The 25,097-nt window shown below is 48.6% G+C and overlaps 1 protein-coding gene and 1 long non-coding RNA gene across 2 annotated transcripts in view; both read right to left on the reverse strand.

Annotated features, from left to right (window-relative positions):
* Window positions 1-25,097, reverse strand: part of LOC117083379 — a 68,509-nt gene that overhangs the window by 33,466 nt on the left and 9,946 nt on the right. The gene's annotated exons all lie outside the window — the stretch shown is intronic.
* On the reverse strand, window positions 3,128-24,517 carry LOC117083412. Its single transcript, XR_004437075.1, has 3 exons — window positions 24,384-24,517; window positions 16,618-16,622; window positions 3,128-3,138 (listed from the first exon to the last, which is right to left on the reverse strand). It is a non-coding gene; the product is annotated as an uncharacterized LOC117083412 (long non-coding RNA).

Below are 25,097 nucleotides of genomic sequence, written 5' to 3' on the forward strand. Positions count from 1 at the left end.
GATCCATGGACATCACCAGTCTTCCCAAGGATTGTGTTCCTGAATCTTCTGCGTTCAGAATAATGGTCTTCTTTGCCAGGGCTGAGCCATGCTTCCCTCTCATCTGTCCTCTGCCTTCGCCAGCTTCGTGCGCATTTCCGGGCAAGTGTTTGTGCAGGTGCTATCACTTATTTCCACAGCGAGAATATACACAGGCACCACATAGAAATGGGCAACCCCATTAGGAGCTGTGCAGGGAGATCTACCTCAACAGATGTGCCAAATTCCTGTTGCCATGGAAATTAAACTAACTAACGTTGCTATGACCTCATCTCTTACTGCACCATTAAAGATCATCGGGGTAAGAGAAGTGTGCCTCTGCATAGCATTGAGCTCACATTTACATGTCGGTTTTCCCTGAATATGGCTATGTGAGATAGAAATCAGTAAGATGGGGTGTAACATCGAGTATAGGATCCTTGTGTCTCCTAGACTCAAACACTTCCTTTAAGATCCTCAGAAAATGAAGTTTAACTCTGGGGACGTGAGTTACATAATAACTTGTTTTGGATACTCTCTCTTTCACCATCTAAATATCAACACCAAAGTAGTTCTTGAGTTTCTTTTTAAATTGAAAGGAATTTACAAACCATAAAAGCTCCAATATTAAAGGATACAATTCAGTCTTTTTAGCATTTTCTAAAAGTTGCACATCAACCACTAGTATGTAATTCCGGGCCTTTTTCACCACGGGCCAAAGAAACCTTGAACCCATTAAGAGTCAGCACCTGCTCCTTCCTTCCACCAGCCCCTGGCAATCGCCAGCCGACTTCCCTTTCTCTGGATTTGCCCATTCTGGACACCTGTTGTGAGGAGAATCGTACAGTGCATGACCTTTGGTGTGACCTTCGGTGCTGACATCTTTCACATCCAAGGTGAGTGGAATCTCAGTGAGTGACCTGTTGACAGACACCTGCACTGGTTCTACTACTACGAATAATGCTGCTATGAAGATTCTTGCGTAAGATTTTTTTTTTTGTAAAAATGTTTTCAATTTTCTTGGACATATGCCTAGGAATGAAATTGCTGGGTCGTACGGTGATTTCATGCTTAACTTTTCTGAGGAACTGCCAGACTTTTCCAAATCAGCTGTACCAATTTACTTCCCTTCCCACTAGCAATGTATCAAGATTTCAGTTTTCCTCAATTCACCACCATGTCACTGTCCGATACTGGGGTTTTACCCATCACGGTGGTTGTGAAGTGGTATCTCACGGTGGTTTTGATTTCCATTTCTAAGATGACGAATTCTGCTAAACATCTCATGGGCTTTTTAAGGCATTTATATGTCTTTCTTTGGAGAATGTCTATTCAAATCCTTTGTCAAGTTTTAAATTGGATTTTTATTAAGAGTTTTTAAAATATTCTTGGTATGAGTTCCGTATCGAGATAATGTATCCTGTTCTGTGGGTTGTCTTTTTACTTTAATAGTATCCTCTGAAATGAACATTTTTAATTTTCATATCGTCTTTTTCCCTTCAGTTGCTTGTTATAGGTCTAGACGTCTCAGCTAAGGAAACTTTGCCTAATTCAACGTAACAGTTTCTCCAGGATTCTCCCCTAAAGGTGTCATAGGCTGAACTGTCCCCCCCCACACACAAGATTCCCATGTTAAAGTCACAGCCCCATTCATAGTATCCTCTGAAATGAACATTTTTAGTTTTGATACCATCTTTTTCCCTTCAGTTGCTTGTTATAGCTTTAGACATCTCAGATAAGGAACACTGCCTAATCCAATGTAACAGTTTCTCCAGGATTCTCCCCTAAAAGTGTCATGGGCTGAACTGTTCCCCCCCACACAAGATTCCCATGTTAAAGTCACAACCCCGGAAACTTAAAATGTCACCGTATTTAGATACAGGGCCTTAGTCCCATAAGATCTTAAGAGTAGGCCCTGATCCAGTATGACTGGTGTTCTTTTAAGAGAATTTAGACACAGTCCTCAGTGCTGCACACACATAAGAGAAACCTGTGAGGACACAGAGAAGATGCCGCCTACACAGCAGGGGGTGAGGCCCCAGAGAATCCAATCCTGCCCGCACCTTGATCCCCGGCTTCCAGTCTCCAGGGAAAAGGAAACAAGATGCTGTTGTTTAAGCCGCACGGTCTGTGGTGTCCGTTATGGTACCCAGCAGACTGACAGAATGGGTCTCACAGTCGGCTCCTTACGCTGGATCCATGTTGAGCTTTGCGTGTAGGGTGAGGAAGGGTCCAGTCCATCCTTTTCCATGTGGATACCCCAGTTGTCCCAGCACCATTGAGTTGTGAAAGGAAAAAAGTAAAGCAACCCTTACCGTCCTTTCTCCATCAACAGATTAGAAGATACACTGAAGAATCATGGACAATTTTGTCGGTTTAAGGCAGTGGTTTTCAAACTTTTGGGTCTCAGGAACCCTTTGCACTTTATTCAAGATCACAAAAAAGCTTCCTCATCAGGCCGGGAGCGGTGGCTGCTCATACCTGTAATCCTAGCACTTTCGGAGGCAGAGGCAGGTGGATCACTTGAGGTCAGGATTTCGAGACCGGCCTGGCCAACATGGTGAAACCCCGTCTCTACTAAAATGCAAAAATTAGCCTGGCATGGTGCCGAACACCTGTAGTACCAGCTACTAGGGAGGCTGAGGCAGGAGAATCGCTTGAACTCAGGAGGCAGAGGTTGAAGTGAGCTGAAGGCTCACCACTGCACTCCAGCCTGGGTGGCAGAGCAAGACTCCGTCTCAAAAAACAAAACAAAACAAAAAACAAAACAAAACAAAAAACAGGTAACAATTTAGTTTATTTTACAATGATAAAGTCATTATGTCTTAGTACTGTCTTAAAGAAGAAACCATTTTCCAAAATAAGCAGCAGCGTGGCAATAGTTTGTGCTGCTGTGAAAACAAGTAACATCTCTGCACCTCAGACAGCAGGGTTCTCATGCCTACATCTGCGTTCAGTGCGCTGCAGAGCCGTGGCTGAAGTTTATGAAGAAAGTCTGATTCTATGCTGATATACAATTAGGAAGCAGTATTTTCATTGTGTTTTCAGATCATTTTAGGTATTCTCTGCTGCCATATGTAACAAGTGGCACTTCCGTACAGGCTGTCTGCAACACAGAGTCTACGCTCTGGTCCACGGACCTTTCTGCCCCAATTCCTTCTAAGTCGACTGGTGCGTCCTGCACTTGAATGGCTTTTACCAGCACACGATTTGGTAATCACACATTGGTTAGAAAACACTGGTTCAGAGTTATGAGCAGCTTCCACATTTCGTTTTATGTCCAAAAAAAAAAAAAACCCCACATCAATATCACCATTGATCACATGACAAAGTGGTGGACACAAGATTTTTATACTTTAATATTCACTGGAAAGCTCAAATGTCTATCATTGGGAATAATGTAAGGTACTTTCCTTGAGATGAAAGTCATTTTGTTCATTTTTCACGCCACACCTGCAACAACCTCTATCTGAAGTGGCATCGTTTGTAAGTCATTTTTTACATAAAGGCGGCCGTTAGTGGAAGAAGTGGTTCTGCAGGTTCATAGCTCAGAGGCACCAGTGCTCTCCCAAGATAACCATAAAATCCGCAGAAGACGCACCTGTGTACACTTCCTGTTTCTCACTCAGAGCATTCCAGAAGGAACCCTGAATCCCGATGCCGCAGCGGGACTGAAGTTTGCTCTCACCCACACAATAAACCCAGGGAGCTCCCCCAGCCCCCACCCAGAGGCCACAGCCTTGGTCCTCTATCTGGTCTAGGGGGGCTTCTGCAGCTCCAGCCTAACAGGGAAAAGCAGGCACCCACATGTCAGAAAGCCCTTGCAAGGCCCGGTGAGCACTTCTGCTTATGTGCCAGCCAAGTGCGTTTGACAAGGCTACAGCCAGCTGTACGGCAGGTAGCGAGGTACCCAGCAAATACTCAGGGCTCACGTTACTGAGGAAGGAAGGTGGACAACGAGGTACCCAGCAAGTACTCAGGGCTCACGTTATGGAGGAGGAAACCAGGCAGATAGTGAGGTACCCAGCAGGGTTCACGTTACCCAGGAGGAAAGGAAGGTGGAGACAAGGGGGCTGGAACAGTCTGTCATAAGCTTTAGCATTTACAAGGCTCGCTGAAGATTATCCGATTTGATCTTCACAACAGCTCACAAGATAGGCAGAGGCATGACTGTTTTCACTGCATAAAATGAGATCCCGAGAACTGATGACGACCACGTGCTCTTCCCACAGGCTCCCAGAAATCATCCTCAAATCATCTCTCAGTTGTAGACATGCGATAATATCTCAGTCACGTCCCCTCTCTGCAGGGGAATTTTAATGCCGCCCTGCTGTTCCTTCGCACCCCTGCCCTCTCCTGCATTTCAGCCATGCCCACCATCCATGGGGAGTCTGCACCACCACCACCACCACCACCCCCCCCCCCCGCTGCTTCTGATGGCTTGGGTCACCCTTATCTTTCATTTCCACCTTCAGGGACCTGTTCTTCCTTCAAATGCAGCTCAAACTCACTCACTGTGTGAAGCCTTTTCCAGCCATCACAACTGTCATGTGTAAAATCAGTGTGTGGAATGCTTCATTTAGGAGGTGCTTATGTTGCCTTATTGGCTGTGAGCAGGGCCAAATTCTGAGCAAACGCAGTGGTCCCCTCTCCCCATCTCTGCTCCAGTGCACTTAAAACAAGGATTCCTGGAAGCACCTTTTTAGTCCAATGCACGCATGAGTCTGCCCCACACCCTGCAGAAAAGCCCTGGTGGTCGGTGATCACGGCTCGGGCCCCCCAGGTGGGTAAGGAGAGCTTAGTGCCCTCTCTGGACTTGTCAGAGACCCGCGGCTGGAAGGGAAGAAACTTGCATCTTGTGAAACATCCAGGCTCCGAGACCCACTCAGGAGCAGAAAACGGGGAATGAGGCTTGAACAGACCCACGGGAGAGCAGACAGCAGGAGCCATGGAGGACACCAGGAGGGAGGGAGGCAGGCAGTGAGGCCAGAAGTGATTTGGCCGGGAGGGAGGTGATGTGACCAGAGGTGACATGGTGGGGGGATGACATGGCGTGGTGGGGGAGATGTGGCCAGGGGCAACGTGGCCAGGGAGGGAGACACGGCTGGAAGGAAGTGACAAGAGTTTTCCAGGCCTCAGACTTGCCTGAATTATGGATGACATTTTAATTAAGATGGTATATCTAACTTTAACGAAAAGTAACAATTTAGAACCATTGTGTACATTTAAAGCACGGTACAAATAGAGCTCATTTCCCAAACCAAAGAACAGTGCATTGAAGGAAAAAGTAGCAGCTCACCCCCCCCCAAAAAAAGTGAGTCAAGAAAAATTCATTTAAGATCAGAAATAAGGAAATCCTACAGCTCTTCTAGTCCAATCCCCACCCTAACGGAATGGGTGGAAAAGGAAGTAGATTCTAGTCAGTCAGAATTAAAGGCAAAACCGATCCACTTTACTTTCTACTGGACAGAAAACAAGAAGCTCATCAAGGAATCCCTACAAACAGTAGCTTTAGTGGTTCCCAAAATGCAAAATTCACCTACAAATTAAATCAACTGCTAAGTGTGTATAGAGTAATTTTTTTCGTTATTGCCTTCCTCATCCCCGGGGACTTTTTTAGACCTTGTTTCCCCCTAATTGCCTCCAACACGCAGGAAATTTAAACCCCACAAGTAAACTGTCTCGATTCATGCACAGCGTCCTGTGGAGCAGACAGTCCGTTGCTGTAAGATGTTCTTGTCACCTCAGCACCGAGTACAGCCTGAGAACCCACAACACGCACTCACACGAACTCGGACAGACAACAGGTGAGACACGGCACATGAGGAGGAAGACAAGATAAATGAGCTTCACCGACACCCCAGATCCGACAAGAAGTGACACACGCAGCCTGCTCGGGTGCAGTGACTCCTGGAAAACAGCCAAGGGCAGCATTTGGAGAAGCAGCACCGCAGGCCAGGAGGGTCTGGGGGCTTTAGAAGGGAGGGGCGCCCCGACCAGGTGCTGGGGGATTCAGAAGGGAGGGGCACCCCGACCAGGTGATGGGGGCTTTAGAAGGGAGGGGTGCCCCGACCAGGTGCTGGGGCTTCAAAGGGCAGTGGTGCCCCAATCACTTGCTGGGGGCTTCAGAGGGGAGGGGTACCCTGACCACGTGCTGCGACTTCAGATGAGAAGGTGCCCCGACCGGGTCCTGGGGGCGGCAGGACAAGCGCAGGGTTCCACAAGCGCAGGGTTCCCTCCTCACTTTTCACTCCCTACTCCCGAATCTCACCCTGAAGTTGCAGCCAGTCCAGGTATTCATTTACCCATAAAATTAAGTATCTGTGAGTAACACAAGTCACTAATGCACACAGATCTGACTCCACAGATACCTCCCAGAGACGCCACCATCCCTTCTGGTAGAAGAGCAGCCCAGGGGCCCACGCTGCTAGGAAGGGAGACTGTCTCCAGCCTGACGCTGCAGAGTCCTCAACACAAAGTCTACCTTCTGGAACCATGCCATCTCCTACAGAAGCAACTAGGGGCATGTAGGGTTTTTTAAAATCTTTTTTTTTCTTAAGACAGAGTCTCCCTCTGTCACCCAGGCTGGAGTGCAGTGGCTCGATCTTGGCTTGCTGCAACCTCTGCCTCTGGAGTTCAAGTGATTCTTCTGCCTCGGCCTCCCGAGTAGCTGGGATTACAGGCGCCTGTCACCACGCCTGACTAGTTTTTTATATTTTTAAGTACAGATAGGATTTCACCTTGTTGGCCAGGCTGGTCTTGAACACCTGACCTCACGTGATCCGCCCGCCTCGACCTCCCAAACTGCTGGGAATACACGCATGAGCCACGGTGCCCGGCCTATATAGCTATTTCAATTTGACTAAAATTACATAAAATTAGAAGTTCAGTTTCTCATTTACACTTCAAGCGTTCAGTTACCCACAGGCGGCCACTGACCAGAGGCTGGTAGAGATGTCACACTCCACACTGCAGAAGGATCTAGGGACGAAATGGCTCTAAGATCATCTCAGCATCTTTATGTTGAAGCTACAGAGGTTTTACTCTGATTATTATAGACATCAGCATTCTCCCACTTAAAAATGTCAGTGCTATTGCAATGATCAGATCTGTGACTTCCCAGCAGATTTTCTTTTCCTGGACAGATAACTGTAGAGCATCTGCACTCTGCCTACACACTAAGGGGTAGTAGAAGCTTCCGTGTAAAATCAGGGGGAGAAAAAAAAAAAACCCTAGTCCGCCTCTCCCCCTACGATTTTGTGAAACTCCTCTTAATATACAGAATAACTGCAGGTGTTGCAATAAAGAAGCGTCCCTTGACCAGGAAGCAACAGGGAAAAAAGAGGAGGGAGATGCGAGGACCCTCCGTTCCCTCTGGCACCCCAGGCCCAGCCAGGACTGAGAAGGGCAGCACAGCCCGGCAGACCTGCACACCTGATGCGAACCATACACACGGCTTCCCTGGGTCTCGGTCCCCTGCTCTGCCCTCACTGGCCACTGTGGCTCTGGGTAGAGGCAGCTCCCTGAGCCCCAACACCCACAGCCAGTCCCCTCCCTACAGGTCTCAGTTCTGCTCTCACTGCCTCCCTGATGCTTATCATCATCCGCGTACCGTGTCCCCTCTCCCCCACAGCCCTTGCTACCGCCCACCCCACCACGGAGCCTAGCACACAGCAGGTGCCCAAGACGCCCCAATGGTCGGGCATGCCAGGGTAGGGCTTGGAGTTCCAAGGGTCACGTCCCGCATACCACCACAAGTGCCCAGGAGGCTGTGGAAGGGGTCCAGGATTCAGGCCTGCACTCAGCTTCTCCCGGCCCCCGAGGCCAAGAACTCAGCAAGGGAGCGCAGCTGGAAGCAGGATCCCAAATCACCTTCCTGCTCCTGAAGAGGAAGGGGGCCTCGGAGCAACCCTACGAGCGCCTTCCTCCTGCCAGGCTGCCTGTCACAGCACCGAAACCTTCACCGCAGGGAAACCCACCTCTGTGAGGAGAAAACCACTAAGTACAACAGGAGCCACGTCTCCCGCAGCGTCTGCTGAGACCAATAGCAACAGCAGTAGCCGGGCCCCCACTCAGCACGCACCGACTCCGAACCCGCCATGCACACCACAACGCCGACCATCTTGAAGCTCAGCTTCCACTCCTCAGGACCCTCTTCCAGGAGAGCTCGGCATGTCTATCTTCCCTGGGCTCACAGAAAGGAGCGGGACTCGGCCCCGAGTGTGCACAGAGTTAAGCTCCCACTAGCTGTGCAGACAACCTCCCTAGCCCTGGCCTGGGAAGGGGCCAAGCGCAAACAGCCATCTTTTGCCCGCACAGGTACAGAATTCAGCCAGCTCTCTCAATGGAATCGTGACAGGCTCCTCAGTGCTCTGGGGTTCACCATGGGCCACTGCACATTTGAAACGTGGCTGTGGACTCCTCTAGGCTGCTCAGTGTCACGGCCCATTTCATTCAGACACTGCAGGCCCCTGCTGTGGTGTGACTATCCACGACACCCCTGCCGGCATCCTCCGAGATGCTGCTGCAGCTGCTGTGATCTGATAACAGCCATGCACAGGCATCAAAGGGAGGGCTTCTCAAGTCTCCTCCAAAAGCAGTGGCTACAGCTTTGGAAGATGTTGCACTGAATCCTGGGTGACCCTGGCTCGGTCCGCAATCTAAGCCGGGTTGCTGGGGAGACACACTCTGTTGTCATTGACAGAGGCTGTTGGTGGCAGCTCTACCAAGACCGAGAATGGCAACCAGTCTGAGATTTACTATCCATCCTTTCTATTCGATGTTTAGAAGGAAAGCATCGTGAGGTTCCAGTAGCAAGGACTTTTCTATCATCTGTCACATCAAGATACAGCAGAAATGGAGCTCAAATGTTCATAGGTCTATGCAGAGGAAGAGACGGGTCTATTTCAGGAAAAGTGCTTGCTGGCTTTTCAGAAACAGTGAAATCCCTGCCAAGTAAAAGGTTGTTTATACTTTTGCTTTGGAAACAGAGGGAAAGTTCTCTCTTATTATTTGAATACATTAACTATATTTAAGTGTTCTGGTAGACTGAGTATTAAATATTCAAAAGGAAGTAATTCTGTTCGGTCTATTTCATTCTTGGAATGTAGCTTTCAAAAACTGACAAATACCTGGCCCTGTGCGGTGGCTCACGCCTGTAATCCCAGCACTTTGGGAGGCCAAGGCGGGTGGATTACGAGGTCAGGAGATGGAGACCATCCTGGGTAACACGGTGAAGCCCCGTCTCTACTAAAAACGCAAAAAAAACTAGCCTGATGTGGTGGCAGACACCTGTGGTGCCAGCTACTCAAGAGGCTGAGGCAGGAGAATGGCGTGACCTGGGAGGTAGAGCTTGCACTGAGCCGAGATCACACCACTGCACTCCAGCCTGGGCGACAGAGCAAGACTCCATCTCAGAAAAGAAAAAAAAGAAAAAAGTGGCAAACACCCCATGTCTGCCCTGGCTCCGGCCATCTCCACAGAGTGGACAGAGCTTGGGAAAAGCTCACTGTGGAGGCCCAGAAGGCTGGGCCTGGCCTTTGCTCAGCAGATGAGCAAGGGGGTCAGCCACCCTAGGGAAGAAGCCCCATGTTTGCTCTGTTACTGATGATATCCACATACATTTCTATTTTGTCTCCCACACAGAACTGGGATCTATGTTTGAGCAAGCAGCTCATCCCAACAGTCCCTCCATGCCATCATTTCCCTGACCTCCCCCAGAAGAGCCAGGCCAGGCAGTGTCCCCACACAGGCACTGGGGCCCCTCTTCTCTCTCATCCCTGCAGCACCCTGGCTTGCTGTGGAAGCCCAGCAGTGCTGGCTAAACCCACGTTCACCTGGGGCATTCAGGAGAAGCCTCTGTGCAGAAATCAACTGGGAAGCAGGACTGTGTGTGTGCTGGCAGGTCACGCGAATGGATTTGCAGAACTCAGTTTTCAACACAAGTGCCGCCACCAAGTCCCTCAAGCCCTTTGTGAGCCTAGAGCCACAGGGCCATTTGCGGCACTCTCACAATCTCTAACCACCCTGCACAGAGGCCCTGTTTATCCAAAGGACCATAAAATTTTCTGTGTAAACAAAGTTTACCATAATGAATTAAAAGTGAAGTCGGCCGGGCGCGGTGGCTCAAGCCTGTAATCCCAGCACTTTGGGAGGCCGAGACGGGCGGATCACGAGGTCAGGAGATCGAGACCATCCTGACTAACATGGTGAACCCCGTCTCTACTAAAAAAAAATAAAAAAACTAGCCGGTAGGTGTAGGCGCCTGTAGTCCAGCTACTCGGGAGGCTGAGGCAGGAGAATGGCGTAAACCCGGGAGGTGGAGCTTGCAGTGAGCTGAGATCCGGCCACTGCACTCCAGCCTGGGCGACAGAGCGAGACTCCGTCTCAAAAAAAAAAAAAAAAAAAAAGTGAAGTCATCACTTCTATTTCCATTAATCCATTCATTCAAACTATCTCTTGAGTATGTGCATCAAATACTGTGGAATTAGGATTCAGTCCATGCCTTCAAGAAATATACATCACAGAAGAAAAGGTATAGCTTGTAACTAACAGTGGTGAACAGGCAAGAAATACACAGCGCAGAGGAAACGGTATAGCTTGTAACTGTAACAGTGGTGAACAGGCAAGAAATAAACATCATAGAAGGAAAGGTACAGCTTGTAACTAACATCATAGAAGGAAAGGTGTAGCTTATAACTAACAGTGGCGAACAGGACAGAATCTCACAGGCTCATCAGGAGCCACTGAGGAAGAAGCCATGATTCACATCCACCTGCAGTAGATAAATGTTTCCTGGATAAAGTAACTTTTCTACAGCGTTATCTGCTCCTTATTGTTTAATCTTGCTCGATAGGGTATTAAATTACCACTTTATGTGCTGCTTAAATACATCATTGTCAGGGGAGGTTATAAAATAATACTTCACACAAGCTTGGGCTGTGAATGGTGCGAGGCAATGGGACGATGTGTTCCCGTGTTCTCAAGACGCAGAAGGGGCAAGACCCTGCTTCCCTTCTCCTCCCCACCGCCCTGTTCCCAAATGAGGGGCGGAGGCAAGGCTGCCGGGCAGTCCTAGAGCTCCAGGGCCAGGACACCACGCCCAGACTCTGCACCCCATGCGACAAATACAGACTGTAGGGCAATCGCCAATTTACCTGGCAGTGGGAAGAGTCCTTCAATCAAAAGCCTGTGCTTCCAGGAGCCAGGACAAAGCAGGAGCACCCAGGCAAACTGTTCCGGGTGCTCCTGAAACCTGGGCAGAGTCAGTCTGGCAGGAAGCACCAGTGATGCAGGTGTGCCCAAGACTGGGAGGATGGCCAGATGCCTGGAGACCAGACCGGCCTGCAGGAGATGACCACTTCTCTCTGGTTCATTAGAGATAGAGAATCTGGGCTTCACTTTTGTATGTGGAGTCTCACAGTACAGAAATATCACAAAGAGATTAGACTTCATATACCCCAATTTTTTAAATTAAAAAAACACATTTATTGCAACTAATTCTAAATCTAAAAAAGAAAAATAAGTATAAAAATGCATGCCTCCAAAATGTAAACCACAATCTCTTTACCCACAGGAGACCCAAAATTTAGTTTACCTTTTCTTCAATATTATCTCATTTTTTTAAGCCATTACTGAGGTATCTCCTCACTGCCCCGTGAGGAGGTTCATGGGCTCTTCAGGGCTCTTTGCTGTTTCATCGTTTTTCAAGTTTAAGGGCAGGATCATTTTCCCACACTTGCTTGTTTCCCTGATCACCAATTTTTCACAAGGACATCATTGTGCCTCAGAAAACCTAGTAACTGAACTTCATTAAAAGTGAAAACAATAAGGACACGTTGGCTGCTATGACAGCATCCTCAGTCACCGAATCTCCCTGGAGGACCAGACACCCCCCCAAGCTCCTTGTAACCCCAGCATGCAGGTATCGCTGCAGCTGACAGGACCGACCCACCCTGCGGGAGGCATGAAAGCAAAGAGAAGAGAAAGCAGGTGACTTGTTTAGGAAACTCAGGTGATCCTCTTGAGTCATGTTTCTCAGGGTGTCAGGGGAGAGCCACATGCAGGGAACCTCCTTGGCCTGGCAGGTGGCAGACTCCTGGGACCCTCCTCAGACACGTTAATCAGAGAATCTAAAGGCGGGCAGACTCTGAAAAGTATCTGTAAAGAAAGGACTTAGCTCTGCTGTGAGCCCACTACACGTGGGGTCACGCAGGACGCCGCTCCCAGCGTCCAGTCTCCGTTTCACCCTCCTGGGAGGAACACCCGTCAAGTCACAGAGCACGGTCTTCAGCGAACACCTTCCTGCGGGACCTCCACTGTCGCCCAGTCCTGCAGGAGTAGCTGCCGAGTAGGCGAAACAAGTCTTTGCTCCTGACTCGGCCATCTTGACCCTGGGCATAAGTCCAGCACTCCTACGTCTCTGGGGAAAGGAGCGGCCCTGGGCAGGAATGCACTTGGCAGCCCCAGGGAGGGGCCAGGTGTGGAGGACCAGGCCTCTGCCCTCAGACACGTCAGCACAGCATCCTGGAGCAGAACTTCCAGCCCAGCTGAGCCTACAGATGGCTGCAGCCCTGGACAGTATCTTCACAGTGACCCGGGGGACTGGGCCAGAGCCGCTCAGCAGGGCTGCCCTGAATTTGCAACCTGAAGAAGCTGTACAGTCGTACGTGTACGTTGCCTTAAGCCCCTAGGTTTTGGGGTCACTAGTCCGACAGGCAGTGGATGTGCACGGACTCCCAGGCCACGGTGGCCTCTGCCGGCCTCACCCGGGTTGTCTCATCTGTTCCCGTGACATCACGTTTCTCAGAGCCAAAGGCTGCCAGGAACCCCTCTTTTCTTCACAAAGTCGTTACAAGCTTACGATACAAACTGAAAATACCCAATCTGTAAAATACAACGTATGACGCAATACAGGGTGAATGCGCAGGCACATACACAGGCGAAACAGGCGCACGCATGAAACAGGTGTATGAACACACGAACACGTGTACACACATGAAACAGGTGCACCTGTAAAGGTGTACACGCATCAAACACGTGTGCATACACACATGAAAGCACCAGACATGAAGGGCTGTCTTTGGGAGCCTGGTTTTTAGGCATCTCCCTCACCCTTTTACATCTGCACGATCACAAACACAGCACACCACAGTACTGAGGGGAAGCCCCAGCTTCTCCTGGGGGCACACGAGGCTTTTTATTTATGCCACAGGTTGCATCACTACATTCTAGAACTGCAAGGTCCCCCACTGCCAGGACTGGGTCAGGTCCACCCTGTGCTCCAAGGACCAGGCCGCCTGCCAGCCCACACGGACCTGCCCCTCGGATGGTGCAGCTGCTTCTAAAACAGACTCAGCCCCACCCAGAGACCTGCAGTACCTGTTATTAAATCAACACTTGGCTGTGGGTAAACGTGAAGATTTTTATTAAACATGACTCTGGAACATTCAAAGGACCATAACTGAATGCTCCTTTCACAGCCACAGCGTGTCCAGACGCTCCTGGAGAAGGCCAGGACGTGGGAACCCACAGAACCCTGACAAGGCAGACTCGGAGCTGTGTGGTGTAGTTAGCACCAATTTTGTGTTGACACTTGCCTTTTGTATTCAGATTAAAATAAAAATCAAGATGCAAAAGTAGCTCACATTCTATTTCAATTCTCTATTTTTGTAGTAACTGGGACCCTTTCCCTCTGGTTTCCCAGACAAGCATTAAATAGGCCCAGCTGGGAGTTGTCAAAGTCTGGACCTCTGTTGTAGAGTAAATGAGCAGGGTAGGGAGGGGAGCAGGAGTGGTGAGGAGGATTGGGGGATAGGGAGGGACAGAGGGAAGGAGGGAAGGAGGGAGGGGGAGAGAGAGAGAGAGAGAGAGAGTGTGTGTGAGAGAGAGAGTGTGAGAGAGAGAGTGTGAGAGAGAGAGTGAGAGAAAGAGAAAGAGAGAGAGAGAGGAGAGAGAGAGACAGAGACAGAAACCCCCGAGGACTGGAGGCAGGAGGGATGCTCCCTGGCAGCCTCAGGTTCCCCGTTCCAAGGTAACTGAGCTGGCATCACGCATGCGGTGCTGTCATATGACTTGGCTGACACACGCCAGAATTAGAGCAAAATGCTTAAGGAGAAGAGTAAGCACCAGCATCTTCAGATTAGGGTAGGGTCCCGGTTTCACGCTTGCCTTGTATGACATTCTATAAATTGTAAAGATAACACATTTTCTTACCAGCCACGCTGTTCCCCAAATACTAACTATAATAAACACCAGACAGCATCTGAGTACTGAGCGTGTGTCAAGCCCCGTGAGGTAGGCATCATTTACTTTGCTAGTGAAAGAAACAGGCTCTGAGAGAAACTTCCTGAGGCCAGGCAGCTGTCTCCAAACCCACCTGGTGCCTCCTTACCCTGAAAGTGGAGGACCTAAGTCATTCATGTGAATAATTTACCCACATGCATGTCAGAAGGAGATTCACCCCCAGGTCTAATCAACTCTATGCAGGAATGTGTCAAGGAAGGTATACAATTCTATGACCTCGAACTGGGGGAACAAAGGCAGGCACCCTCGACACAGATGTGGGGCGGAGGTGGGCGCCCAGCGCAGGGGCAGGCAGGAGCACGTCCAGCCCTGCCCAGTTACACAGCCACCCTGCCATGCCAGTGCAGGGGCCGCCACCGCGTCTAGGGGAAAAGCAGCTTCTCCTGCACAGGAATCTACCCCTGAAAGTGTGTTCCTGAGAAGGTGTGGACCAACATCTCAGAAATCAGACACTGTGTACCACGCTTATCTATACAGGCTGCCTATGTCAGGGAATCACCAATAATTCCCATCACGCCATCAATTATTTCTGGCAAATATTGGTTATTCTAAGTTAACTCAGGCAACACAAGAACAAAATAAAGGAAACGTCAGAGTCAATCAGCTCCACCTGCTGAAGAGCTGGGACTAATGATGAAACCTAAGGAATCCTGGAGAACGCAGCAGGACCCCAGACCCCGCAGACAACCCCAGCCTCCTTCCATAGGAGAGTTAGTCGTGGAGCCAAGGAACGGCTTCCAAGGAATCTCAGAGGTTCTCAAGGTCTTGAAAGTTTAACGGGGATTGAATATTTGCATCTGAGTCACACGAGCACATTAAAAGTAAAATTTCCTCATTCCACTGGAATTATGTGTTTGGGGCAGCGGCACTGGCTGTATCTCATGCTCGTGAGATGTTTGGGGGCAGCCGTGCGTCTCGGGTGAATCATTTATAATAATGAAAGAAGTGCTTGGGCCCTTGATCCAGGACCACAGACCCCACCAACGAGGGTCTAAATAGGACAAGCCTTGGCCTGGAAAGGCTGGTGTCCATGGGGGCTGGGAGGAGCACCATGGAAACTCAAGGGCAAACCCCACGCAATCTCGGCATGTCCTACCCCACGCAGTCGGCATCAGCCACAGGGATCTTTTGTTGTTTTTTGTTCAGGAAGGAACATATTAAAAAGCCCGGGGCCCAGGGTCTGGATTCCTCAAAGCTCACCACAGAGCCGGGTTAAGTGGCACCTTCCCTCATGTTAAAATCAACTATATATGGCTGCTGAGGGCCTCTCAGAGCAGGTGCAACACTGAGCTTTCTTACTTTCTGGGGAAAGCAGGAATTCCAGGCCTCTGCCTTCCTACCTCCCCAGAGGCTCTGGCCCAGGTGAGCTCAGCTTCTCCCAGGTAAGGAGCACAGACCAGCTTCCCACATGCCCCTCAGGTCACACAGGAGCAGTGCAGACTCTTGCACCTTGGCAGGAGCCCTCGCAACCCACCCCAGAGGCAGAAGCCCAGTCCTGTGGCCCCAGCCTGGCAGGAGGCAGCTGCTGGGGCCCCTGCTCAGGGTTCAGCACAGCGACGTCCAGCCACAGCATGTGAGACATCCACCACCCGGCCATTCGTCTTTAACCTAAAACAGACACAGGAATTCGGCAAGGGGTTCCTTCCCCTGACAAACCCATCCTTCCTGTTCTCATCTCTCCCTTCTGTGTCCCAGTACTGCACCCAAGGCCACCCAGCACTGTGCCTAAGGCCTGACTCCCAGTTTCACAGGGAATCCAAGACAATTATGATTTTGAGAAACTGGGAGCTACATAGAAAATGAGTCGGTAAAGCCAGTGTCCACTGATCCTCCACTCCACACAGCGGAGAACAGTCCTCGGGATAAAACCCACGGGGCAGGGAAAACGCGATCCAGGCGGGCAGGACAGAGGAGCCGCAAAGCGGGTGGTTCAGGGAACAACGCCACGTGAAGACAAACCTAAAGTGCTCCGCGGCTGGAAGACAAAACACAGGAGACAGAAACGCTGACTGTTTAAAAAGAAAAGAAAAAAAAAAGCCTCACTCTTAAGAGTCCATCAAGATTTAAGTTCTCAAGTCACAATGTATCAGCACAGACTTCTCATAATGCCTGAAACTTGGCGCAGTAAACACGTGAATCAGTTCTCCCAAGTCCATCGTTTTATTTGATGAGCCTCTTGAGTCTCAGGCTGGTTTCAAAGTAAGCCCTTCTCTGTTTGTTGATAACTTAATAATTAACATACTTGAAAACACATTGACTTCCAAATTAATCTGCTAATAAAATATTAATTACCACACTGGCTGTCATCCACAGAAAAAAACACAATCACTTGCTGGTTGTAAAAACATTAGAATACGAAGCCCCTTTTGCCATCTGAACAGCCCCTGCTTTTGACAAGGGCATTCCAAAGCTAATATGAAAAACTAGTCCAGGCCATGATCGGTGGGGGGTCGGACTTGCCTCATCACCCCACCTCCCTTCTGGAATTAGACAGAACTTAGACTCTTAGTCTGATGGGAAACATTTACAATCTATTCTCTCCGAAGCTACCTGGAGGATTCTCTCCACATGACAAAGCCTTGGTCTCCACAACCCCTTATCTGACAACTCTCTCGACCAACTGTCAATCAGGAAATTTTTGAATCTACCTATGACCTGGACACCCCTGCTTCCAGTTCTCCACCTTTCCAGACCAAACCAATGTACATCTTACATTTATTTGATCGATTGTCTCATGTCTCCCTAAAAGCTATAAAACCAGGCTGGGCTCTGACCACCTCGGGAATACATTCTTAGGATCTCCTGAGGGCAGTATCAAGGGCCATGGTAACTCATTTTGCTCAGAATATATCTCCAAATGCTTCACAGAGTTTGACTCTTTGCTGACACGGTACCTTTCATGGGTATTCATCTGGGGGACTCACAATCAACCGGAGGCAGCAGTTGCCCACTGTGCAAAAGTCTCTGCAGGACTGAGCCTCTGGCACGGGGACTCCAACCCCTGAAGCAGCAGCTCTCCCACGTCCCACGGCCTGATAGACCTGCACCTCCCGGGCTTCTCATTTCAGAGTCTCAGCAACAAATCTACCAAATGTCATCAACATCACACAAGATTCCTCGAGGCTTTTGGCTGTTGCTTCTCTCCAAGTTTACTCTAGAACCAGAATGGCAACACTCGGAACAGGATGGTTCTCAGTCACTGACCCTCCTGGTAAATACACTGTCTCCAAGGCGCTTTCCTGCCAGTCACAGCTTCCTTCGAGTCAGGCTCGAAGGCCACCTCCCCAAGAAGGAAACCTCTTCAATCCAGCAATCACAGCTCCTGTTCCCATCTAGAGCTTGTCTGCCAGGAAGGGAAGACTCCTCATTCCAGAGACAGCAGGTGCCACAAACTCAGGGTTTTAGCCATTGCAAAGGCAAACACTCATGAAATTAATACACTTTTTCCTCCTTGGATACTGACGTTTTCTCTTCTGGAGGTCAGCCAAGGCCATCTGCACGAGTCACGAGCATGATGGCTCCAGGCCCTCCTTCGGTGTCAGCAGTGTGGCTCCGCTCTGAGACCCTCCTGCACCAGCCGGGCCATGCAGCTGTTCCCACAACTGCTGTCAGCCGACTACAGTGATTCTAAAATAATCAGCAAACTGAGGTTCCGAAGGATGCATTTTAAAGAAAAATGTGTAAGTTTTACTGCATGAAATCAGCTACATCTTTTGCTACTCCAGAGGCTTTTTGTTTTGCTTTCCTCAAAGTTCTCTACAATGATCCCGACAGTCAAGATTCCCAGTTACAGGCAGAGGGTTGGGCAGGCCGCGTCTGATGTTTCACACACACAGAGGATCCACGTCAAAGGATTTTCCCTGTTCACAAACATCATCAGGACAAACTTTAAGCAGTAATAATCTCCCTGTCTGGAAAACTGAGCTTACTTGAGAACTAATGCAACAAATGTGTTTGACAAAGTTGCAGGTGGACATTTTAGTGAATGAATCACTATTTCAAGGAGGATAAAGGCTCACTATTCAAAGGCATGTTTTTGTCAAGTTTTGTCATTTCAGCTTCATGCATTTAAATCATAAAGTGAGGCTTGTATCTGATACATTACAGAATCTCTACAAAATAGACGAAATTCCAATTCTGTACATTCACTCTCATTCTTTTCCATATGCATATGGATGATCGTAATTTAAACTGGCATTCCAACAGAATTTCTAAATTAAACTGTCTTCTACTTTAAACACCACGTGTTAAACATTACACATTCCATTGTTAAACATTTAGAGCAGGGTCTGTATGGCCCGTTTTAAAGATTTCTTCCTCACTAAAAACAAGCGTTTAAACAATAAATGGTCTACTCTAAAATATTCTAGAGACAGAGATACATTTGGAGAGTGGACACACTTAACACAGAAATCCGGAACATCAAACAGGCACAACCAGCAGTGAGGGTGGTAGGGGCGCCATGTGAGTGCCCCTCAAAACACACACAAGCCTGGCTGCTTAAAAGGAATGAATATAGCTCAACACTCCTATGTGAACACTGATGTGTCTACTGCCTTACAAAATCCTCCTAGCTGAGCTGCAGGAACCTTCCTTGGAGCCTTTTCTCACCTGCACTGCCTACAGGTGCCCACTGGGCTCCCTGGACAGTCTCGTGTCTTTGTTTAGAATATCACAGTACTTGGAGGCCTGTTTAATCCCAAGTCAGAGCCTTATCATAACTCAGACACGACCCCTCAGGGCTTGCGGGCCAACTTCGGCTAATGCAGGCTGCTCCACAGTGCCCTGCAGATGGGCTTGGTGCATCCACACGATTTTAAGATTTGGGGCTGCCATTTTCTGCAGTCACAGATGCGGACTTACATATTCATCATGACTGAAGGCAGCACGTATTTTTATGTTCCTTCTGTAATGGTAATCATGGCAACATTTCCCCGATCCTTAAAAAAGCCTCCTAACAGCAGTTGCATTCCACCCCCTTCCTTCAAATTAATAGAATTTACCAAACTAGGTGAGATCAGTCTTCATGAGAAAGTGACAAATCAGTGTTCACACAATGGCATAGTAGCTTGGGCATAGAGTGTACGTCAACATCCCAAACTAAGCACCCATCACAGTTATTCCCAACTCGCAGGAAAGCTAGAAAAATTAGGAGGCTTAAAACATAATTATAAATGAAAATAACAAGAAACCAAAGTTTCTGAGGAGCATTTTGTTAGCCAAGCAAGGAAAGCCATTAACCAGTGCTGATTACATTGCATCTGATTGCAGCAGCCAAAGACGTGTCCAGAGGAAGAGACTTTTAAAGATTAGTCTTTCAGTAAGAATGGTTGCTTAACAAGTTCAGACTACTGAGCTACACCAATCGTCAATTAAAAAGCAAGGGAAACGAGTGTGAGTCATTTTCCTTAATTCTTAATGTGTCAAAAATGACCACATTGGCCAAGCTGGTCTCCAACTCCTGACCTCAGGTGATCTGCCCGCCCCGGCCTCCCAAAGCGCTGGGATTACAGGCATGAGCCACCACGCCTGGCTGAGAAGTGTTTGACAGAGGCTGAGGGGAGGCTCCTGTCCCTTCCTGGGACATCCACCTCCCACCCAGCTTCCCACAGCGACTATGACACTCGAAGCATCACAGCAAGGGCAGCTGCATCCCCACAGTTCTCTGCACTAACGCCACAGCTGCGTGAGCAGCCACAGACCTGGAGCTGCCACTCAGCCTTATCGAGCTGGCACAAGCACAGCAGAAACTACCACGCCCCCAAGAGGAAGGAGTGGGGATCCAGGGGAGTGAACCAGGAGGAAGGAATGCGGCCCAGGGGAATAGGGAGGAGTGGGGGCCCTGCGGAGTGAACTATGAGGGAGGCGTGGGGGCCCAGGGGAGTGAACAAGGAGGGAGGCGTGGGGGCCCAGAGCAGTGAACAAGGAGGGAGGCATGGGGGCCCAGAGCAGTGAACCAGGAGGGAGGCGTGGGGGCCCAGAGCAGTGAACCAGGAGGGAGGTGTGGGGACACAGGGAGTAAACCAGGAGGGAGGAGGGTGGAGTTTGGCCCAGGGAGTGAACCAGGAGGGAGGTGTGGTACACGGAATGAACCAGGAGGGAGGAGTGTGGTCCAGGGAGTGAACTAGGAGGGAGAAGTGTGGTCCAGGGAGTTAACCAGGAGAGAGATGTGTAGTCCAGGGGAGTAGGGAGGAGTACGGTCCAGGGGAGTGATAAGGAGTCTCTGGGGGTAGCAAGTTCACACACCACAAATACCTCCCAATCCATCCGCGTGCAGGGAGGGGATGGAAACCACGCAGGACCTGCAGCGCTTTCTCCTCACAGATGAGGAATGAGGATACCGACTCATGCATGAAATCAGAGCTGAAGTTCTACCACGGTGGGGAGACGCTTCACAGATCCAAATAGGTGCAAAAAGAAACCAATCATACAAGATCAGTGGATGGAACAGGATCAGAAATTTAAGCCTGTAACAGGCTTTCAGAAAAAACTTCACTTGATCTACAAGATGACTGCAGCTCTGCTTGATCATTGCTGCAAATGTCTAACTCGCGATGAGCCATCTCAGAGCCGTTCAAGAGGAGTAACAAAATCAAAACGCCAAGGCATGCTCCGTATTTTAGATGACCTGCAACAGTGTGGAAATGAGCAGCGGTGCCAGAGCCTTCAAGTTTGTTTGAAGTCAATTCCAGTATGAGGGCAGCATCTTCCAGGCTGAAGCAATGAGGTGGGCTCCTGTTCACCGCATGGGAGACCAGCTTTCAGCGAAGGTGCTGAAATCTAAGCAACGTTATAAGAAAAATCACTGAATTCTGCCCAAGGCTCTAGGGGTGTTTTCCTCTCTGAAAGGAGCCCCCCTTCCGGGACTTGGGATTGAGTGACAGCCTTCTATCATGGTTATCCTGGTGTTAACAGGGAACTCCTCAGCCTGCCAGGAGCTGGGGCCCTCGACAGCCTCATGGCTCCACACGCCAGTGTTCTAAGGATCACACGTGTGCAGATAGAAAAGCTTGCTGCACAGACGACAGGTGCTAACAAGCCCCAAACGTCTCACTCATACTTGCTAACCACATCTCTTCTCTCAGCCTCCACAGCGTTCCACACTCTGCCTTTGTATAGAGAAGAACCGTGCATCCTGAGTGCCACAAAGATTCAACTCCTTCCAGGCAGAGGGGTCCATCTTTCCGTCACGGGGTCCTCACTCCAGCCGGCACAGGATTTGCAGAGTGGGCGAGTCTAATGTTGATGACACTTTCTCAATATTCCCTTCACACCCCTCCAAAAACAAGAGTAGTGCCAGCTTCTTACCGAGGTTGTCATGAGGAAAATATTTTTCTCTTATTTGTCACTTTTTAACGTAATACTTGTGAAGAATGTGACTCTGCATATACACTGTAGGCACCCACACCGTGAACATTCTGCTCTCCCGTGACTGTATTCACAGGTCCCAAGGACAAAACTTCTCCATAGTAGCCAAATATATATGTATATATTATATATATATATATATTTTTTCACATGACTTCCACTCATCTGAAAGTCACAGATGTGGCTTTTCCTTCATAAAAAGATCCAAATGATCCACAAGCCAGGTTTAATAAGCACGTTGGTCCAAGTGCGAAAATGACCCCTCAGTCTCCCCCCCTCAAAGACCAGGGCAGCCAGGAAACTGCTCTCTCCAGTAAATGACAGCCGGCAGGATTCCCTAAATAAGCAGCCGGAAGATTCCCATCTCGCAGAGCGCGCCTTTCAAGACTCAAGATGTCCCCGGCTCCCTGAATGTCCTACAAAGAACAGACTACCCAACTGAGGACTGAGGCAGTAAAGAAACATGTTTTTGGCCGGGTACAGCGGCTCAGGCTTGTAATCCCAGCACTTTGGGAGGACAAGGCAGGCGGATCACAAGGTCAGGCGATCGAGACCATCCTGAATAACACGGTGAAACCCCCGTCTCTACCAAAAATAAAAAAATTAGCCAGGCGTGGTAGCGGGCACCTGTAGTCCCAGCTACTCGGGAGGCTGAGGCAGGAGAATGGCGTGAAGCTGGTAGGTGGAGTTCGCAGTAAGCCGAAATCCTGCCACTGCACTCCAGCCTGGGCGACAGAGCAAGAGTCTGTCTCAAAAAATTAAAATAAATAAAATTTAAAATGTTTTCAGCAAATAGCATCAGCGACCCACAAATGAGAGGTACCGTTTTGATTCTAGGAGGGAAACACTACAAAGCACGTACATTTTAGCCCCGTAAGTGAATTCTTTGGGCGTTCCTGTGTCCACTATCAAATGCAGCACATCACCTCAAAAGGCGAAGTTCTATAAGTCACATCCAAGGAGGGGAAAAATCATTCTAAGTTTTAGCAATCCAGTAAGAACCCGATCCAGAGAAGCCTACTTGTTCCAGACTCTAAGCAGCAATATATTGCTACAATGTAATGAAAACAAAGGGATGATTAAGAAAATGTCAATGCTAATAAAAGACAAAAACGTAATTGGATTTATTCTACTCTAGACAGAGCAGCTGAGCAGTTCACCCATACGTTATGATCATTGCTGTTTTTCAGGCAGGGTCCAAACTCTGTCAACAAGGCTTGACAGCAGGGGCGTGATCTCCATTCACTGCAAGCTCCGCCTCCCAGGCTCAAGCGATCCTCTTCAGCCTCTGGAGTAGCCGGGACTACAGGTGTGCAGTCATCATGCCCAGCTAATTTGTGTGTTTTCAGTAGAGATGGGATTTCACCAGGTTGCCCAGGCTGGCTCTCTGGGTTTCAATCTCCCAGGCTCAAGCAATCCGCCCGCCTCGGCCTCCCAAAGGGCTGGGATTACTAAGCGTGAGCCATCACGCCAGGCCCTTTTTTTTCTTTTCTTTTTAAGTGATTCATGTGCTTCAGAGTCTTGTAGGCATTTAAAAAAAGAAAAAGAACAAGCAAATTCTGTCAGGGAAAGAAAGCATTAACACGTTTTACACTTCTCAAAACTCAAAACTGAAATGCTAAGAATAAATGTATTTTCTAAAGTTCTGTAAAAGTGATACCATGGACAGCGCCACATCGCAGACGAGCGTGGCAGGACTGCTCAGATTCAGAACACATTCTGAACAGTCCTCCTGCCACTTTCCTCAATGGGAACACTTTATTCTGTCTTGTATTCAAATTGAGTACCTCGAAAGGGAGTTGAAGAAAACTGCATAGCATATTTTAAAACTTCAATGCTTTTCTCAATTTTCGCCACATTCTGATGCATTTGACTGACTACACGGCCAATAAGTCTAAAGCTTTTTGCATCGATCAAGACAATGCTCCTTGTAGCAACAGGCTTTTTCTTTTCTATACAAAGATCTATAACTTAAGCTAGTAAAATGGACATTTCACAAAGATTTTGCACAATTCCTAGCACAGATTTTAGCAAAATAAAACCGTTATCTTTCCGCAATTGTATAACCAAGCATAGGAAACTGCACAGTTAAAATAATCATTCCATTATTTTATATCAACAAATGAGAAAGTAGAATATGCTTTGGAAAACAGTATCTCCATATGCCAACGATGAAGCAGAAGACAGTGCCTCAGCCTCATATGACATTTGACTACCGAAGTACTCTGGCCCAAGCCCAGCCCGGTTCAACGGAAATGAAGTCAACGTGTGAGCGACCATGGTGGGGCACTCTGATAGCCACAGTCCAGGAAAGAACAGCTAACATCTTTCTTCTCCATGGGAAAACCAAAACATACTCGAGAGACCTTGATTCTTTAAAACACAGTCTGCCCCAGTACTAAACTTAAGCTCCCATCGATCAAGATTGCTATAACCACAGAGGTGTTTTTCCAGGCCCTCGAAAATCACGGACATGGTACATACACAACGTTTTCAAACACTCAATGCTGCCAATTTATTAAATGTTCTGTGATACTGGAGGTCTTGTGCAGGACCAGAAGCATCGCAGCCTGGTTACCTGTCCTGGTGTTCAATGCTTTGTATGTGCAAAACCTGCTGTTATAATTTACTGGGCTTAATGTGATTCAGTTCGTCACAGAAGAGAGCTATGACATTTACTTAATTCCACGCACAGATTCTCAGGTTCACCTTCCACGAGTGACTGCTCTGTCCATGAGACAGCGGAGGGAAGACCCAGGAAAGGCCTGGGAGATGCCAGGTGCTCACAAACTGGTATCAGTCTGCTGGTTTCGCCTTAAAGGAAGACAGACATAGAAGAAACTAAAAGGGCTCACTACACCTAATATCACAATGTTCTCAACTTTACCTTAGCCAAAAATAAAAGCGGAAAAGCAAAACTACTGCAGGGCATGATTCCAGTGCTCATCTGAAACATGGAATATTTAGAAGACAAAGCTTATTGTGAGTGCAAGTAATATACACATAAAACACTGGTGTCACAAAACCCAGTCTTTGCGATTGCTTTTATAAAAAGTAAAATTCTCATGAGGATCGCATACATTAACTGATTTTCAAATGAAGGGACTGGTCAACTTCAGGGCATATGATTCTGCCACACACGAGGGGAGCAGTGAGAGAGAAGAGCTAGGATCAAGTGTCCGAAGCTGTCCTAGGACTGAAATTCAGTTTCTGCCAAAACAAAAACACAGGAGTCTGTCAACTTCGATAGCAAGCTCTGCTTGAGAACGTCAAGATGTTAAAGTTGCAAAGGGGCTTCTCCCTGCTATGAGCACGTGTCATCCTTGCAAAAACACAGCTCAGCGTCATCAAAAACCAGGAAAGAACACAACCCTTCCAGACATGTAATCCAAGAGCAGAAGGCAGCA

Source organism: Trachypithecus francoisi, unplaced genomic scaffold, assembly GCF_009764315.1.
Source record: "Trachypithecus francoisi isolate TF-2019V2 unplaced genomic scaffold, Tfra_2.0 Contig00339, whole genome shotgun sequence".
Classification (NCBI taxonomy): Eukaryota; Metazoa; Chordata; class Mammalia; order Primates; family Cercopithecidae; genus Trachypithecus; species Trachypithecus francoisi.